Here is a 20,739-nt window from a genome sequence, read left to right on the forward strand (position 1 = left end):
AGCATTCATTCGCCAACTATTTCGTTGGATAATCTGTTTGGAGCGCGGGACGAGAGTGAACGGTCTCGCGATCGAGATTTTAAACGGAGAGTTGCTTGACCCGTTCGAATCGGCACGAGGAATTTCTCCTTACCTTGTATTTTATCTTAACGCTGGTGAAAGTATAGAAACATTGTTATCCACGTATTTGGTATATAAACATCGAATTTCCTCGTTTTATCAATCGGAAAATAGTTCCGCCCGAAGAAAGTTGTCGGTGAAAGTTAAAATATTGGGAAACGATCTAAATCGAGTTTTTATTGACCCGTTTTATAGTTAAACATTTTTATATCGATCGTTTAAAGTATCACGATTCCACTGATCTCGGATAGTCGATGAATTATTTAACGTCTGATCGTTTGCTTGATCGTTCCGTAATTGCAGTCTGTCAAGATTCTTTGTAGCTTGCCAACGTTCGTTGAAAAAGTAATGAGAGTAATCAATTCCTCGGTTTCCCGATTAGTATATAAAACACACACACGCACGCGTATGTCGTGGCGGAAAATAAGACGGTTACGTGGTCTACGGGACACAGCGTGGCTGGCGTCACAGGTGTTAAATATTAAGTCGAGTCACAGAGAATGGACGTTTCAGAAGTCGTGCCAGACATTGCCACGCTTTCATTTAGTTTATGATATTTAAATGAAGCTACGTCTGTCCCTGTGCCATAATGCGATATAACAACCGGTAGCACCGTGACATTACACACGAATGAATTATTCGATCATACATCACAACCCTTTCGTGAATTATTCAGTCGTATCTCTCCAAGATGTATCGCGTATCGGGACAATTGCTTGCACACGAATTTAATCGTCTCAAAGAAAGCCTGGGGATTAATAACGAAAGTGTAGATTTCACGATACTTTGATAGCAACAGAGGACAGAAAATAACTTCTTCTTTTTTATACATCCGACCATAAATGAGGCTCCTGCGTGGTACGCTCGAGGGTTGGAATATGATTAGTATGTCGTTATAGAAGCATCGGCTTGGATACTTAAATTAAGTTTATTGGGCAATTTTCACGGCGTTACGTCCTCCTTGGCGCGACCCTCGTAAAAGATAAAGTCAGCCCGTTGTATCGAGATCGCTCGAGGTGACTTTGCGATTCTAACATTTTCTCCCCAGACTGTTTCCTATTAAAAACTCTGAAAGTTAATGAACGCGATTACGATATTCGAGAAGTGGCAGATGTATATACGTTGCGGAAAAAATTGCCAGGGTTTGCGCCACAGGAAGACAATAAACAATGGGAGTAAACGTTTCATTCTCGTTTTACAGAGTTTTACGAGAGCTCGAAGTTCCAAGTTTTTTCCCTTCTCGCCAACGTTCGTTGTGATATCCCTCTGATATTTGCTAAACAATTAAAATCCTCCCTCTAGAGAATAGTTTCTTCTTGGTTTGCGTAAGATTAAAAAGTATCCAAGAATTCGGCCATGCGAACAATATCGTTTTGGCTGTTGATTCAATGGACCACGTCGTATGAAATGTATTCCCTTGGTTTTCACAAGATGAAATCGAGGCTGGTCCGGTTCGATTATTTCCAATGAGCGATCGCACTTTCGTAATTAGTCGGTGGAAGAGCGGTTCGCCACTTCTTAATCCCGCATCGATTGGCGAAAGTTACCCCTAACTACTGGTTGGTGGAATTTTTCTTCCTCTCCGCGCTCTGGTCTGCCCAGAAATCCGGAAAATCGTGAAAAATGCTTTAAATTCGTGGCGATTTGATTGATCGTGTTAATAAGAAAGTTTCCTTCCTTTCTTCGGCGTCCTTCATTCATTGGATGGAGGGGGCGGGAGGGGATGAGAAAATGCGAAAAAAGCTCCCTATCGATCGGTTGATACACCATTGATTCAATGTGATTGATGACAGACTTGGTTTTCGTTTAGCTGTAAATGCGTACGATTTATGTAACATCTTCATTGTGCTATAAAAAATTCACAGGTATACGAAAGTAGTTAGAGATGCACATAATATGCAATTATGTAGAGTAGTCGTTACAATATTTTGTAGATGAAACGAGTCTCTATTTGGGTTCCATTTCTTTAGTTATATTTACAAAAGAGTGAAGCTGTATAAAGTTCTGCGGTCCAGTTATGTGTACGGTACAGATTTGAATGTGGAGGACGTGAAATAAAAATTATAAAATTAGAAAAAAAATGTTTCATTAATGATGCATATCAAATACATATATGCATAGTATTATAATATAGAAAGAAATCCGTATTGTATAAAAATGATTTGTTTGCACGCAAAACTATAAGAAATAAATATCCGAAACGAAAATGTTTTCCCCGGAAACAGGAGTAAAATTGCGGTTCGGTTGTAAGGCGGCGCGTTATAAAGCAGTCGGAAATTACCAATTAATAATATATTAAACAAGCAATTTGTGTTTTAGTTGAGTAAAAGAAGTCTCGGAAGTTCGGTGCCGTGCATTAATTATTGCCGCGATAAGTCGCTGGTTTCTCTCCCTTCTTCCTTAGTTTGTCCTTCCCTTTCTTCCAGATTTACGATAAAAAGCATCGAGTAATCCTTCTCGAGGAAATTACTTACGCCTGATCGAGCCTCGATAAATATCGAATGGAACCACGGAAGAACGAGATATTTATAGCTATTTTTCCATCGGGCCAGCTTCCCTGATGGTTTTGAGAAAAGACGAAAAGAGGACAATAAGAATTATTAATTCCTTTTGTGCCCGATTGAATTCAGAGGAAACCGTTCGAATCATCTTACAATCTGCTGTCTGCTTAATAGTTGCACCTAATTGGCAGCGTTGCCCTGCCTGCTAAATTGCAGACAATGCATACTTTGTAATGTTATGCTACCATTATACCGATATTCTCTTCCGCCTCGTTCATTTTCTTGTATTGCTCTTTAAGGCTGCGGGGATCTGTTATTATCAAGAAATTCGTTTCCAGCTCTTCCTTTATTCTTCGTTACAATATTTCGTTGTTTTCTACAACCGGAGAGAAGCATTGTTGGAAAGCTCGATAAAGAATACCGAGAAGAGAGTGTCGAGAATTTTGAGATTTTGGTTTCCCCTAAGTGACGGTCAAGCAATACTCGATTCTCGACGCAGCTTTTAGTAAGTGTATCAATTCTCGGTCGTTTCACTAAATCGCGCCCCTCGATCGCCTTCGACCGAAGTCGTTGGAAAATTTAGGGTTGGTAGCACGAGTAGGTGGGGACGGTTAAGAGTGGACCCTTTTACCGGGGGCAAACACAAAATGCATTATTTATTGCCCGTAGCGACTGGCAATTCATCGAATTCCCGCTAAAAGTGAAAGAGTTGAGGTCGAGGGTTGTCGGTGGCGCAACGCAAGGTGCGTTCGTCGGGAACGAATGTCAGGGGTGGAGTTAAGTGGCACCTTTCCCCCTCTCCTTTTGCGCATTCTCACGTATGTACACGCGTTTTTTCGCTCCCTGATAGAACGACCCTCGATCGCTTTCTCGTCAATTTTTCGCCTAGTTAATGGCTCATAGCACGTAGGTATTCATACTCAGAGTCAAACATCTAGATCTTAGACTATCACGATCAGCCTTTCGCTTTATTCGTTGAATATCCTCGAGAACCTGGCAGTTTAATTCAAACTTTCTCTTTGTATCCGGGGAACAAATGGTTCGTAAGTTTTCGAGGCACTAATTGCGGGAGGTAAGGAAGCAGGACGAGGCTCGATGGAGCTGTAAAGTGTGCCGTAAGGGAACGCTCGAAGGGAATCGGAATAAACATTCGATCCTGCCTAGATCTTTCCTTTCTGGTATCTTCGATGTCTCTCCTTCTGCTTGTCCCTCTACCTCCCCCGTTCCCCCGTGATTTATGTTAATGTTTTTGTCTGGAACTCTAAATACAAGGAAAGGCGATTCGATTCCTGCCGCGTCAAGTTCGCAGCCCCTTCCGTTTTCTTATGCTGATGCCGATTAACTTAACTGCTTTAAGACGGCAATAAAGGTCGTCGACGCGATTTAACCGGTTTCCTTTTACCATAGAATCGATGCCGTAACGCCCTCGAACGTGAAACCAAAGCTTCAGCCTGCATATTGACGATAATGGGAAAAGTTGTTGGGCTCTTCGATATCTGACTTCTGGTGGGAGTGTCGATCAATCAGTCTACCTGCGATCCCACCGTGATCTTATTTTACACTCTCTTTTTATTTGTCAATTTCTAATATAATTTTTTCAAATAATTCTAAGCTCCAGAAAAAAAAGCACGTAGAAAAATATGAGAAACCGATCGAACGAGGTTCTTAATAATGGCAACGCCTTCTTCAAGCTTCCCAGCTACTTTTCGAGCACCCCCTATTTTCACCCTTACTCTCTTCAACCGCTGCCAATTCTCGACGAAACAAATTGGAAATAATCGATCCTGGCCAAGGCATTAATAATGCTCGATCGACCGTACGATCCTTTAAGTTGGCAAAGTCTGTTTATTGTTTTCCAGGATTGCGATAGGCCCGTTACCAACGAGAGACCACTTGGTATTGGGCAAGTTCGCATTAAACTGACCGAGACCCAATCCCCTGCACCCTGCAGGTACACAGTTTCTGTGGCGCCGGGCTGGTTTTGGAATCTGAGAGAGTTTTCGAGGTCCGGATTACCTTATCTACGGACTCTCACTCGCTCGCTCGCGCCAATTCCTAAACGAAATCCCGCCAGTCCATATACCGGGCCGTTTACGCGACGATTTACCCCTTAAACCATCCTCCGGTGATTGTGCCTAAGTCCGGTGGGTAGTAATACGATATACGAACTATCTTATCCGCGTGTCTACCCCTCGTTGTCACGGTCTACGTCATAGTCTCTTCATCAAAATAAAATGACCCGTCACGTATTATAATCCAGTGTGTTTTACAAGAACTCAGCGGTTGATTCTAATGATCAAGCGAGAATAATGTTTATTCGGGTAAATAGCGTGGGACTGTCTTTGACAGAAATGATCGCCTGACACGTGACTAACGTACCATCAAAATTGAATTCGATGTTCGGTAAAAAGGTGATGTAAACGTAGTTTTTATAGAAACGAGTATCTCTGAATATTTCCAAGCGATTACCTTATGAATTTCTAAACTTTTATGAATACTCGTAGTAGCGTTTTGAAGTGTACAAGATTTCTTTATCAGAATTCAAACATACCCATGGTTTTCTCGAGTCAAAGGTATTGACACTTGTACTATCTTTGTACTGAATCTTTCAAATATTATTTATATTTAATTACTTTATTTTGTCATTATATATAATTACATCTTTATATATTTATAATTATTTTATCGCACGAAAAAATCAAACGTAGCAATTGATAAGGCAACTGCAACCGTTTCCCAGTTAATAAATGCACGTTTATACACCGCCGTATCTCAACCGAGCGTTTTCTCGCGCACGTGTAGCCCATCCGGTTGTGAAGCACCGATTTATGATTCATGAAAATAAGAAACACATATTTCGGCGAAAAACATCGTCGGGCTGCGATTGATTTAAGCCTGATCGTAAAATTCTCGTCAACGTGGGCGATCGAGAAAACACAACAGAGCAACATGGCCTTTTGTTTAAAAAGTTCCCACTTGCCTCTTTTAGTCTTTATTTCCTATTTTTTAAAAGGATAAAGAAGGACGATCGCGATGTATTTTTTTCTTTTCCTTTTTTGGTCCAGTTCCAAGTGACGGAAAAAGGGATTCCCCTGCACCTGATGCAATTAACTCGCTATTAACGAAGCAGACGTTGAACAGAGGCCCGCCGTTACGAAAGTATAGCTTGCTGTACGTGATTAAAACGGGAATTCGTTATGGGCACACCGAGCACGTCGATAAGATTAATTGATAAATGGCTAAATCGATCGGCTCCGTTGTAGTTTCACTTCGGCTTGGGCTTATCGGGGGAAAGATAAATATCTCGCGGTGCCGTGGTAATGATAATCGAGTTAATTCGAATATGCGTTATACCCCTGAGATGATCTGTGGCAAATTATCATTACAACGATCATAGGTTTAGACTACTCGTGCGATTTTTATACCGTATTTAATAATCTCTTGAAAATTATCCGGCGTTACCAATTCGAGTAACGATTAAGAAAGGAACTTGGTCAGTCTGAATCTTTTAATCACCGTCGATTTCATCAAATCAAAGAGAAGCTTTTCAGCAAATACCAGGGTAATTATCTTCGAATATCTTGAAATATTATCTATTTATATCGTTTCAAAGCTATTAGACGTTCAAAGACATTAAATGATAAAGTGCGAAGCTAGTTCAACTTTATCAGAAAGTACGATACATTGTATATAGGAATTTTTATTGTACGAAATCTCTGTATGAACTTGTAAGGCATTTATCATCGTAGATTCGTAATCGCAGCCGATGATTCTCAGAGACGTGTCGCAATCGTTCCACGAAGTGCAACACAAATAAATAAACTGAATGTATGTATAAGACCATTTCTTACCGCTTGTGATGCATCATGTTAATCGAGACAGGAGAGAAAAAAGAGGACAGAAAACAAAAAAGATGATTGAAGTAGAACAGAGAGAAGGGAAACTCGAGTCTGCGTAGTATCATCGCGGGACATGTGTTTGAATAGCCGTGTTGCTCCGATGTTTTCGCTCGAAGAATTGCACTCCACGAGGATTAATCAATCGAATCCACTGATTCCACGGAAATACAAACTTTGGTTTCTATATTTAAGACATTCTTTTAAAACGGCCTATCGGTCGTAACTCGCGATAAGTCGTGTTGCAAACGAATGCAACGTGTCGACGAGTTACATTCGGATGGAAATTCATATTGGCAAGCGCGTAATAGTCGGCCATAAACATAAACGAATGGCTGTTATCGGTTGATCGTAAAACGGGTCTAAGAAATTGAGCACTCGACATGAAAACGTCGAAACTCATTGACGAGAATGATACTGCGAGTCCGCGTTGACCTGTCAGGTTTTCTGACACGAGGGAATAGAGACAGCGAAGCGGCAGTAGACAGTCACGAAGTATACTGTCACACGCTTGGTAACCGTAGAAAACGTTATCCACGCACGAAAGACCGAAGTCGATGGTACGTATGGCTGCACGTGGGCGGTGGTTAAAGTTCGATTTCCAACGTCATCTTTTCTTCGGATTCTTTTCGATTGGTTCTGCTTCTGTCGCGTTGAACGCGACGATCGCGATGACTCAACGATAATAAACCGTTAAACACGTTGTCATCTGTTTGTCTATAATTCTCTATCGCAGTCCTTGTACACGTTGAATAAACAATATATTCCGCCTCATTTATGATATATAACCATGTTGCAAGAACTTTACGATGATCTAATCGCGAAACAACTTAACGACGTTTCAAAGTCCCGGTAATATTTCAAGAATCGAGGAAAAGATCGGAGAATGTTCAGAGAGATTAAAGCCAGGAGAACGAACCGAAAGAAAATCTAATTAAACGCGTGCTTCGGTGAAATCGCCTGAACGCCGATTTAATAAGCACGTGCCGTGTAATTTCAATTAGCCCATGATATCCGTGAAAACGAAGTCGCGACGATCGTCCCCGGCGTGTTCTTGCCTCGGCGGCTATTAATATCACGAGCCTCCTTGTATTAGGTATAGAAACGATAAATAACGGATAAAACCGCATCATTAAGACGATAATGGCGCGCGCTGCTTCTTCGATACGTGAGTCGTCTGCGTGTAATTTTTGCACTCGCTAATCGCATACATGTATTCACGCGACTGTCTGATAACAACAGACACAAACTACTTCTATTATCTACAGGATGTTTCTTTGACTGGGTGCTGCTACCTACTTTAAAGGGTGTATTCGATAATAATTTCCGTTTCATCTGCTCCACTGAACCGCTTGCGATCATCTAAGAGAATTATCTACAGATCTACAACTAAGAAATTTATAGTTGATCAAAAGTCTCCTACAGGCTTGAATTTTCATGGTCAGTATCTATTTGGAACACTCGGCGTGATGTTAAGAAGATACAAAAGTGACTGGAACTTATGTATAACGTCGAATCGATCGGTCTATGGACATAGGTAGTTAGAGCAATTTGTAGAACCTTACGTATTAAAATGGCATATCTGACGTACTTTGTCAAAAGGAGGCCTCGAAGAACTCCGTGACTTTGAAACCTGATGAAGATATCGTTAAAAGTGGCGAGTTTTATTTTCCTATTAAAAATATTTGTTCATCATATAAATTCCATTGTACTGTAGTACCTACGTTTCATTCGATATTCCATGGAACAATGGAACAAGTTTAATCTATCCGAGCTAGTACGCAACATTCTTTTCTTAACAAGACGAAGCAATAGTTTAATTTCGCAATGAAACTGCCTTCACTCAAAATATAGCGCTCGACCCATTCAATTTTTCAACAATCGAAAATACAACCACTCTTCTCGAGTTTCAAGATCTCGCAACCTGTAGCTCGGCTTGTCGAGAGGAAGCGTGGCGACATCGAAAATGACAGGGAAGCTCGTGAGAGGTTCGGTAGCCCGTCGACGCGTCACGAACGATCACGAAGCCGAATCGAAAGAGCGACTCGTAGCGGTCGTTCGTACTCGGTTATAGCCGGTCAGTGTAAACTCGGCTTTATTCGGCGTAGCCGTGCTCGACTCGTTCGCTCGTCGGCCCTCGACTCGGCCTAACACAGAAAAGGATAAACGACGCGATAGGTGACGCACGGGTTAGAGCGGAACGGCGGGAGGACAGTGGCGGGAAGACGGCGGCAACGGCGGCGGGTGGTGGGTGGTGGTTCGGCGGCGGCTGCTAGGTGGTGGCGGGAACAGAGGGGGGATACAAAACGCGTAAACAGAGAGTCAACATGTAAACAGGCCACTCGCGAGACAAACAACGTGGGGGCCGCGGGCTGTTCACCGAACGAGGCAGCCAGGCTCTCGCCTGTTCGTACGTTCGTTCGCTCGTGCGTTCTCTTTGGCTGGCATTCGTGTGTGCTTCGTTTCCGTCCGTCGGTCCGTCTGTTCTACTCCGGTCCCGCGTGTTAGCTCTCCGGCGTGTGTCGGATTTATCGAATCTCGTGGCGGCGTCCGTCGACGTGGGTACCGGCGTGTTCCAGCCGAGTAAAGTGAAGCATCGATCGCGGTTGCGTCGCGTTTCAGTTGTACGGATAACGCGCGGCCGATAACGGCTGAAAACGCGACGATCGATCGAGAAACTAATTTGTTTCCATTTTCCGGCCGTGTGATTCAAGGTTGGAATCATGTTTTTGGAGAACCGTCTGCTCTGCCGGTCTGTCGTTCAGTGCACGTGATTTTCCCTCCACCTGGATTTGACGTACGACGTGTGATCGCGATGCGATCGTGATACTGATTCGTAAGAATGTGACTCGTGCCACCGATAAAAACCAAGCTTTTTATTGCTAATACTCTTGAATACCATTAGATGTGAGACGGTATAAAGTGAAACGTTTGTTGCGCTAGATACTAATAATATTCATTAAGGATCGATTAATTGTGGAAACGAAGTTTTGCGGAGACTACAAAGGTTTGGTACGCTTTGTTTACTCGCGTCGCGTTCATCCTTGTTCGTAGTTCAGTGGACTGTTAGTGTCGTGTTGATAGTTTTTGTTCTTCGTCCCGAGGATCAAACGACGTTTCGCTCCCGCGTTTGCCTCGATAAGCGGAATGTTAGGTAGTTTCCTCACGATGATGCAAGGTTCTACCGCGTACCGTGTTACCGGAAAATCGATTAATGTTCGTTCGTGCACGTGAAAATCGAGGCATCGTCGAAACTCGATATAGTAGGGTAGGGAAGGAGAGAGAGAGAGAGAGAGACAACATTCCTCCGTGGATCGTCAACAGGTGTACACCTTAATGATACACCGATGAGACGATGGAGATTGCTGTTAACATCCGTGTACACTGAAGAGGAGGTGCTCTGGGGTCTCGCGTGAATCATTAGTTTCTTGCAGCGGTTCGCTACCACGTGAGTAAGCAATCGTTATCGTGCGTTTTATTGAGATTTATGCGACGCGTTGCCGTGTGTAAATGTCTAATTGTTGCACGAGAACGACCATACGCGCCACTCGCTAGCTTTAGGAAAATAACTGTTTACCGTTGACTGGGTTTAAAGAAATGCTATGCGGAAATAGCACGACTATCGTAATGGTTTTTTAATGGATGTGAACATCAACCGCATATAGGTTACATACACACGTATTTCGCCTATAAGATTGCCTTGGTTCTCCTTATTTAATGTCGATTCGATGTTATTCAACGAGTCCTTGTTCCTATTCGTTTGCGTTTCGTCTGGTCGACACTTTAAACCTGGACTGCCGCTACACGTGGAACGCGTGCGCGACCACGTGTACACGCTGCACACGATATCGAATAATAATATCGATCGATCTCCGAGACGTTGACAGCCTAATTCCAAGTTGTTGCGATATGAACAAGTTAATTCCGTTTTCACGAGTTTTTAGACGTTCGCCCGTGTCCTAAACAATTCGATTTAATAGCGTTTCTCTAATTGTTGTGTTTCCATGTTGCCACGGAACAATTAGAGGATCGCGTCTCCGACCGAATCGAAGCAAAGTTCAAGGATAAATCGTGACGTTACGATATTGTGTACAATACCTAAGTTTATCGTGTGTTTCACTTGTTTAGCATACCTTGAATAACTTGTACAGCGATGAAGTCACTCGCGTGACCGACCTGCCAATTATTTCGTGCAAAAAGTTACTCGTTACGAGTTAAAATATCGATTTTGTCTCGCCCATTTAATTCATCATCGCCGGCCGTTTTTGTCCGAGGACGTTCCATGAAAATATACTTAATTGGTTCGTTCGTCGGTTCGGTCTCGTTGATCGAATCCGAGCGATTTAATGGCTCCTGTCAAAGAATAATTCGACGAAATTCAAGTCGTCGATGTCATTGAAGGATGATCTTCCAACAACTATGTATACTTCCTTTCACTTCGCGAATACGTCACGGTGAAGTCATATTTCGCTTCGAACTTAAGTTTATTATAATGGTATCGGAAAAGAAAGCGGAATCATCGTTGTATGATTCGAAACGGTCGCTATCGCGTCCAGGTGATCTTGTAATTACAGCGAACAATGTGTGTCTTCATTACAAATGTTATTTCTAGCAAAAGAATGCCCATGAAACGGCAGAGATAATCGCCTCTGCTAACCGGAAGTTAAATTTCTCGAAGCGAGTTTCCATTAAGCGTGTCGGGTTGTAATGGTTTTACAGCCACAGATAAGAAGTAAATCTTGGTTCGGTAAGTTCTACCATGGTTTCTTGACACGTATGTTCGTGGAATAACGTTGCCGAGTTTCGAGAAGGTGGAAAACATCGAGGTAACGATCGCTACTAAATCGTCGTTTATTTATCGATACTTTGAATCGGCAATCTTTTTCCTCGGCACTCGATAAAGCTTTCCTTTACGATTCTGTTCATTCATGTTCTCCTCTCGTATTCGAGGCAGGTTACACTTTTCCACTCGGATATGGACGTGGCGTTTGCCGCCAGTCAGTCGAGTCTTTAGACCTCCGTGTGGAATAAGAAACATTAAAAAGTGTTTGAGGGCAAAAGCGAGTAAACAGTTGGTTATTTATAGCCGCGCTGTGCGCTGACTTGCAAGGTGGACCGAATAACGGGGAAAACCGTGAGGTTTCATCGTATGTACGGCACGGTCGTTATTTTCTCGAATGAAAAAAGAAGTCTTTCTATGTTTCTTCCTTTCGCGATTAATGATGCGCATCATATTGAAGAATAAAAAACGTTATTTAATATTGAAATGATTAATACCGTTCACAGATAATTTCTTTCTCTGCCGTTTGAACCGTGTGTATCGTTATACGTTTCTTAGAAGATTAATTCCTCTTTTTTTTTCGCTGTCTGGAAATTTATAGAACTCAGACTCAGGCCGACAAGAAACGCGGGTTTCTATCGCATTTGCGGTTATAATGTATAAATAGCGGCCCCAAGAAAGGACGAACGCTCGTACATAGAAAGAGACGCGCTCGGGCTAGGCTGTCGCGTTGATTGCTTTATAATAGCTAAACAGCGGCGAAAACGAAAAAAAAAGTAATTTTCTAAGAGGAAAAATATATTACTGGTATTGCTACATCCGCTTAATGAGTTTACGTCCACCGATTAGCGACCTCGTGTGTACCTCGTTCGTTAGTCAGTGTTTACGAAACGAACGATACGCCATACTAGTGTTATTTCCGCTCCGACACGATTTTTCGGTAGCAAGGTGTCACCGACTGGGGGGAACCGGAAAGTGACGAAAGAAACGAGAATAAAAAAGAGGAGCGAAATAAAAAGAGGGAAACAAAAAAAAGTAATACACACGCTGATCGAACACAGGCATCGAACAGCACAAAAGCAATTTGCGGTCGTAACGCGGCGTAAACAGCGTCGAGCAAACAACTGATACAAGCGAAATAAAGAGTGGTTCGTTTAAAGATTTCATTGAACTGCCATGATAATGGACACCGCGCGTACACAAGCCTAACGACTCGCACCGAACGGTTCGTATTATCAAAAGAAACTATTGTCAAGCTATTGTTAACAATGCGTTGTTATTAAAGCCCCTGTGTTCCCGTGACAAGCAGAGACATTGTGCGTCACGATACCGACCAGCCTAGAAAATCGTAGAACCGAACTTTTGTTCTACGTGGGACAAGGTCTTCTTCGCACCTCGCATTAATCCCTCTGACCTTCGATCATCGGATCGTTCACGATATTAGTAAGTACAACGCCTTAAGTCGATGGTATCTTTCGTGAGAATTTCGATTCATCTTAGAAAACGCGAACGTAACACGGTGAGACCAGGCATTTCCGATCGTTTAGAAAATTGTTTTCTGGTATCTTCTTACCATAATTTCAATCGAACTGTTTTAATCGGTGTAGTCGTTAATATTTATTGGCCGGTTTTTATCGAAAGAAAAAACGGCGGTCGTTAAAATTTCTTGCTTATCCCCACCGAAGTGGATGCGAACAGTTCTATGACTTGGAACAGACACATTGCATTCGTATGGTCATTATCGGTTTCCTATAAATAAAATCATGCTTCTCGATAAAGCTGCCTAGCGCGCGAGCCAGAGTCGTTTAAAACGCGAGATTTACAGAGTTCTGTTATATAAATAACCACAATCACGGCCTGTGACGTCGATCCGCGTGTAGTTCGCACACATTTGATCGTTTCCTTTCTCTTTTGTTTTCAATGAAGACTAATCGTTTGTTCCCGTGTCGCTCTAACACTTTGGAATAAACGTGACGCTCTCGAAATCGCTGCGTTTGGTGGGAAGTTAATGAATTTCTACTTCCCTTATTCATTAATGACACGTTCCACGTTTTCATTTTTTCCGCGATTCCACGATCTACAAATTCGTTTCAGACGTCACCGGTACGGTACGTCTTCTTCCTCTTCATTTGCATACATATACATTGTTTCCGAGTAGTCATTCGAAGACGGATCGTTTCACGATCATTTTTCATCCTGACGTGGAACAACGGTTGTTTACGATAGTTTTCCCGTGGTTCTTACACGGCCTAAGAAATGCACGAGCCTCCTGTGGTCCGTTACTTTCTCAATGTTCGCCCATTGTCGAGATTAGAGTAGCAGCATTACTCATTCTCCGACCTAATTGCACGCGCCACACCACACCGCGCTGCGAAGAAAGTCGGCTCGCGCGCGTTTTACAAACGCGATGCCTGTTTATCCTTCGTTGGTGCATTACCGCTTGAACGAAACATTTTCGTATCGCGGCATTTGCGAGTCACCAGATGCGCGCGACCACTGTATACATACACCGTAGTGCAGCATTTTTAAACCGGTACACTCGGAATTGAAAAAAAGCGGCATGAATGGCGCCTTGGAGGTTTCGTTTACACCGGCTCGGCTGAATATCAAAGCACAAAAGCAGGCTTTAAGCGTCGTCGTCGTCGTTGACGACGTCGACGACGACGACCACGGGTTTCGGATATACGCGTGCCTCTCTGTGTGTACGTGTTGTTTAGAACACGCCGCGACCATCGGGGAATTAACGCGAGGCTGAAATTTTTCTTTCGAGTCGTTGTTCTCTCTGCCTCTTTTCCGTAGCCAACTTTTGTACGCCTGACAAAAAAGAAAGCGAAAGTGACGTGAGACGATTCGACATTGTAACTTGTAAATGTTCTGGTTGCCCGTGCGTACACGTGTTCACGGTTTAAAAGTTGGTGTTGGTGCATTTAAATGCAGCAGTAGGGCGGCCACGCGACGCGTACAGATATATACGCGTACACGGATTTCATTCCTCCCATCCGGTTAAAGCAGAACAAAATAAAAGGTGAAACAAAGCGGAGAGTACGTTTTCCGAGGGAGTTTCATAATACCTTCTTGAATAGAGCCACCGGGATAGCCTTACACGCGCGCTTTATAATGTCGTTTGTGAGTGCGCGCACAAACAATGAGTTTACCTTGCCGCTTTAGAAGAAGAACGCGGTGACACGTGCCCGGAGACCCCGAAAAATTTAAGTCACCCGTTCGCGTGTTACGTTCGCGCCTTATCCTCTTGAAACGAGAATAAGCTTAAATAAGTGTTAAAGGCACGATTCGACCCCCGTTGCTTTATTTTTTAATCGATACGCCACACTTCTTCACGCTTGTTTGAAATTGCGATTACAGCGTGATAAATTGCTTTACCTTTTACATCCTCCTCCTTTTCTTCTTTTCTTGCTTTTTGGTAGTGCAAGAAATTAACAGAGAGTCACGATAGGCGGTCGATCGCGATCACTTGATTATTTCACATGTTTATTGATTGATCAGAGGTATTCCCAAGTGGAATACCAACACCGGTACTCACGTCATCGTACTTTAGATATCGAGCGTTGATCTATTACATCGGCTAGATTAGTTTTCGCGGTGTGGATTGCGAAATAAAAAGTTTCAAACCCGTCGGGATCCATTGTAAATTAGATCATTTGTATTCCTTGTTACAACACCGTCGCTCGATTTTCTGTAACGGTGTTATTCATCGAGCTCGCTTTCCCCCCACTTCGCGTCTCCTTCGTGAAAATTGTAAAAAATTCCCTGTAACGTTTCCGCGTTGCCTGACAATAGAGAGATCCTTCGAAAGCTATTTTAAAAGCAATTACCTCGGTTAGCTCGGCGAGTCGAGACACATCGAAAGAGATCGATAATTGATCGTTCCTCCGGCGTCGTCTCATTGTCAAGGCCAATTGCATACGATGAAAATTCACGGTTTGATAAATAGGAAAGTCGGTTTTCACTGTGTGCACGTTGGCGCGTGTGTAACGCTACGGCAAAATATTCGCGGTGTCATTTGTATTCCGATTATTTGTGCGGAGAGCGTGTAATCGATTTGTCATAATGACGTGCACTTAAATTATCTACACGGATAGTAGTTATTTAGGTGTAAAGGGATTTATGGTTGTACAACGTGTCGGTTACGATATACAAGCGAGTTTGAGCAGGCGTATGGTCGTAAATCAAAAAGGCTAGAAGTTTGTTACAGAAGGGAGGGGAGGGGGGACGACCTTTTGACTAACGCGTGCGATTAATTCGTATTAATCCAAGAACAGTTTCCAGTCAAACGTTTAGAAACTAATCCCAGTATCGTGAACTATCTTATCTCGCGTATAATACGATCTTCGATGATGCACTATTATGCGAATACATTTTAAAATCGAAGCAGCCGGTGACTTTAGAGAAAGAAATTCGTTTTAATTCCACTTAGTACGAGCCGTGTCTTTCTGGTATCAAGGTCGGTCGCGACGCCGTCGTTTTAGAACAATGCAGAATGCAGTTTAATTCCGTTTTCTTGGTCCCGAGAACCGGCTTGACGTGTTTTCTTCTGCAGGAACTAAGGGATCTCTCATACCAAATATCCTGACGTCTACTGACTCACCCGACAAACAGCTTCTACCGCATAAATAATCAACATATTACCCAGTAAAGTGTCATTACACGAGAAGTTAACATCTTAAAACGTAAATTTAAGGTCCGTACGTCTCGATGAAGGGCACATGGTTCGATATGAAGAGAGCTTAATGTGCAGTCGCCCACTGAGATACTGACTCGGAAATTACACGCACGTGCTTTATGTACATGCACGCTGTCTTATCGACTTACACATACGCGTTCAGGTTTCGCGTGTACGAACGTGCACACGACACGCGTATATTTACGTATATTGCACGTGCTCGAAGCGTAACAATCGTGGCCGCGATGAAATATCTTCGCGACAAACTGGCGATACTTATGAATAAAACGCCACTTTCGATGTGGTCGTAAGTTTTCTTAGAAAAAGGAATTATGTATTTGTCATATAGGTCGTTTTAGTTTTGCGTGTTATGTTCTTGTGGCGATAATTCCACGGTAGCGAGTTCTCGGTGACAATCGAGGCTGTCTTGGCGGTAATTGATTAATTGAACGGGCTTCAGCCGTTCGCAGATTTAACTGAGTCATGCAATTACCTGAAAGGAGGATTTCCTGTTTAGGCTACGGAATTAAGTGGGTGTTCGTAGATACGGCCTATTCGCGGTTAGTATCGTGTCGAATTATGCATATACTCCGCCCAACGTGCCTTAGATCTAACGTACGACGCTTCGAAGCTTCAAGATCGCCACGACCGAGATTTTTACGCGGGACAATGTTCCATCTGGCTGTCGAAAATGCGTTCGATGTAATAAAACGTGAATGATCGTCGACATGCAATTATTTCAGATACCGGCACCTCTGCTTGATATTATTTACGCACGATATCCAAATGAGTTCATTATTGATCGGTGGTTTTTTTACGCAAGCCCTCTCGACGTCCATTTACGAGCGCGTTTAAAGCTGAAATCAATTTTAAATGGTACGATAATAATTTACATTCGCTCCATCTTGATACGTCTGGCATCAACGATGATTATACAAGCCATTTTTTCTCATTGTTCTCGTACATAAACCATAAAGCGTTTCTGCTAGTTGAAATGCACGTTGAAACGATCGTGATTCCCTTTGAAAATTCTATTTACAATCTCACGCGCAAATAGCTTCTATAAATTATCACCCGATAGGTCAATTGCCCAGTGAGCGCCGGGTGTATATTGGTCGTAGTACGTTTGAAAGGTGGTAGGTGTTCCTTGGGATCGAGTAATATATAATATGTGGCCGATCTAACCCGGCACGGTGCGCCGTATTGTAAGATTACGTAAATCACGTTAAGCAGCACCTTGCCTGGAAGGAATCTCATATATTATTCCAGTCCTAATATGGCCGTACGTGCGTGCATCCCTGATGGTTCCCGCTCCTTCAGATGACACGATATCAACCCTGCCTCTTGCCGCCTTGCTTGGAACGTTTATTTCCGGCTTACGTCTGTCGTATATACACCCGTTTAAGTTCCTCTGCAGGGACTCAAACTTTTCTTATCCTCCTTATTATACTTGATTATTTCCTCTCGAGTTCTTCTAGACGAGTTAATTAAACTCGTCTCGTCAAATGGGGATATCGAATAGTTTTTTTTCTTCAACTTTCTTGACGACGTCATTTTTATTTTACTTTTTACTATCGTTAGCACTGTCCGCGTGGTACTCTTGCAAATAACCTTACATACGTAATTTAGAAAATTGCGACTTTGCAGTATTTGCTTGTTTGTTTACAAAATCGTGTTACATTTTCGAAAAAGTTGTTATCACGTTATCGTGATAGGTTGGTTAATTGCGATTGGTTAGGACCGAAGAAAAGAGTTTGAGAGCCACTGTGAAGGTCTTCCAAGCGAGAACCTTTAGGAAAGGGTTAAAGGAAGGGCGTGTAACTCTCCGTTATCTCGCCGTGCTTCCGTTGAGGGGGTTGAACGCACGGTGGGGGTGGTTTCTCAACGGGGGCAAGAGGAACGGCAATGGCAAAAGGGACTTGAGGGCCAGTGCCCCGGAGTTAAAAGAGGTCCGCAACATTTTCATGATTTTCCCAAGCTAATTGTTATGCATGGCGCACATCCCGGCCGTTTAGCCTTTAAACTCCGCGACCTTTCCCTCTTTCTTCTCCGTATACTCCCTTCCTCCCTTTCCTATGTTCTCCTTCGCTGTTCTTGCCTCACGAGCATTTCCTTTCTATCTTACAAAATGTCGTCGGGCAACCCCCGTCGCGCACTTTTCCAGCTACGTCATTGAAGCTCACGTTCTTCTTCTCGTACGGCTCGTAGCGACGTTCTCTTTCCCTTTTCCTCTCTTTCTCTTACTTTTTCTCCTCTTTTTATTTTCTCTTCGCAGCAGCATGATAAGGACGCGCACGTGCTTCCGCGCCCTCGCAAGGGGCGCCTTCTGGGAGAAACCGATACCGGCTGGGTCACGGGCCAACAGTCTGCAGGAGTTTTAGGAATAACCGAGATTCCCAAACTTTAGACCAACGAGTTGAAATCGCAAGGAAAATTCTTATTGAAGATAGAGTTGCAATAATTAGCACTGCTAATTTCACTTAACGTGCTTGCTATCAGTTTGTCCGATTCATCTTCTCGCTTTACTGTACACCTTCGTTTATAAGTATAATTGTAGGACATTTACGAAATCCGTGCACGAAACTTTAGAAATTGTTCGGAATTCATTTAAAAATTTTGGGATTATTATCTCGTTTGGAACGTTGACACATAATGAGTTTATATATTTGATGTTATAATAAAAATCGCGTAAAAATTCTTGACATTAGATTTTCACCGTATTTTGTAGTTGCTCTTTGATTTTATGTATCTCATGACCCGGAAAGATTTTTAACAGACCTCTCTGATTTGCATATGTGATTCATTGAAAATTGCCTACGTGGATTCTTAGAATCGAAGGATTACGCCTGTCAGTGTATAATTGATAATTAATTACGTACTTTCCTGTAGCTCTTGAAATAACCGTGACACGTTTCAGCGTATTTCTAAACTCCATTTTGTATCAATATATAATTCTGACTAATTAATCGTTTCCTTAACAGCCTGATCGACCACCGCGTTCTGTGTTAAATAAGCAGGTGTTTTAATATTTAAGAACGAAGATATATGTAAAATAAGTGGATAGGAGTAAGGGTAGTATACATGTTGTTAGTTACGTATGGACATTGTTCCAAGACCAACAGCCAGGAGAGAAATTTCGAAGAAAAGATAATTACTAAGTTCTTCGTTTTCGTATTTTACATTGGTTTGTTGCAACTGACATAGCAAACGTCTGTCGTAAAGTTCTCCTTTATGAGCCTCGAACGTACTCGCGTTTGAAATTTATGAAGGTATACCGTAAAAAGATTGGACATTGGTCACAAGCGTTGTTTGGCTCTAAAGTACACGCACCGTGTTAACCACGTAACTCGTGCGCTATCGATGCAAACTCGGATATAGGCCTTGCGATTCTTTTCTCGTGGTTGTACACGTTGAACATCACGCGACGTTCTACCAAAGCCGAGTACACGTCGCAAAGACACGTAACAACAACTGTGTTTAAAACTGTAAAGGGAAATAGCCCACTTTGGATGTGTAACGCGAAGAAACGCGTTCTTTCGTGTAAGATCGTAACGCGAAGTAGCAGCAAGTTTCGCGAAATGCTATAGACGATAGGAATTGTTGCCGTTCTATAGATAGACTTCTGTTCTTGATTTATTATTTTTAGTACAGACGTCAGCATTATAGCTCTCACGTAGGGTATAAAACGCAACTCAAGCCACTCATTTCCTTTCTACTGCTGGTGTGTACCGAATGCTAAGTTTAGCGTGTACTAGCTAGCTTGACTTCAATAGTAAATGACACTCGGATGCAGTAGTTTACCGCGGTGTAACGATGACGATTTGCGACGTTTCGTTGGAGCGATGCTCGCGAGAACAATGAGCTTGTCTTCTGACTGGCTATCTTTACAAACAACCATGTCATGGTATTACGCGTTGTCGCGATAAGAATGTCTAATTCATAGCTTCAATAGACACTCTTTTTTCTCGATATATCTCGCAATAACAATTTATATATGTTACTTAACGCAATGAAAATCTTGGCCAGCGTTCAAACGCATCGTACAAATTGTTCGTCGTTGTCTCGAATTGCTACTGCATCATTGTATTCGAATCTATTTCTCGATAACATCGTTTCAAAATGTTTTAATACGTTGATACATTGTGGAAGAATATTAAAGTGTAACATATGGAGGATGTATATCTACGTCAAAATATCTTTTTTGATCCGTGGACATAATGGGGATGGCGTGGTAAGGGACGAAGAAGGAAGAAACAGTTCGTCGTTAGATTACTATCATTTCATATATCTCGTAATATATATTTAAGGTTACTCGAAGTGTTTCATAATCTGTGGTTTGGTACCACGCATTTAACATTTCCTGCTTGCTACCTCGCTTTCACTATTACGAAAATTAAAATTGTTCGTTAATGAATAATTCAGTTTAGCATGAAATATTTCAGATTTTAACCCCTATTTCACGCTCATTAGAACATTACATTTGACTAAGAAATGAATCAAACATTTTATCGCAGCCATTAATCTGTTAATTTATTTCGCGTTGATTAAAACTCCTGTTCTCAGTCGCACGTATCTGTAAACATGATGCATCGCGAATGGTTGGTACGCCAGGCGAGCAGTTCGTGACGGAGGTGTGACGGTAGCGAAGGGTGCGGCGGTGAGTTCTGACAGCGTCGCGGTAGCGACGCAAAGACCTTGTACCAGGGGGAAAGGAGCCCCGGGGAAGGGTTAAGCGTGTCCGGTCGGGAAATAACTTTCTTA

General features: G+C 42.6%; 1 protein-coding gene across 14 annotated transcripts in view; it reads left to right on the forward strand.

The window, feature by feature from the left end:
- The window catches only part of LOC132911245 (forkhead box protein P1-like), a 216,469-nt gene that overhangs the window by 17,177 nt on the left and 178,553 nt on the right, over window positions 1–20,739 (forward strand). Inside the window, exon 1 of one of the 14 annotated variants that reach the window (XM_060967748.1) lies at window positions 9,535–9,965. The exons of the other annotated variants lie outside the window; for them this stretch is intronic. The gene's annotated coding sequence lies outside the window, so the exon portion shown is untranslated. Of the gene's footprint in view, window positions 1–9,534; window positions 9,966–20,739 lie in introns of those variants that run through there. 14 annotated transcript variants of the gene reach the window in all.

The sequence above is a fragment of the Bombus pascuorum genome, chromosome 10 (assembly GCF_905332965.1).
Source record: "Bombus pascuorum chromosome 10, iyBomPasc1.1, whole genome shotgun sequence".
NCBI classification, from domain to species: domain Eukaryota; kingdom Metazoa; phylum Arthropoda; class Insecta; order Hymenoptera; family Apidae; genus Bombus; species Bombus pascuorum.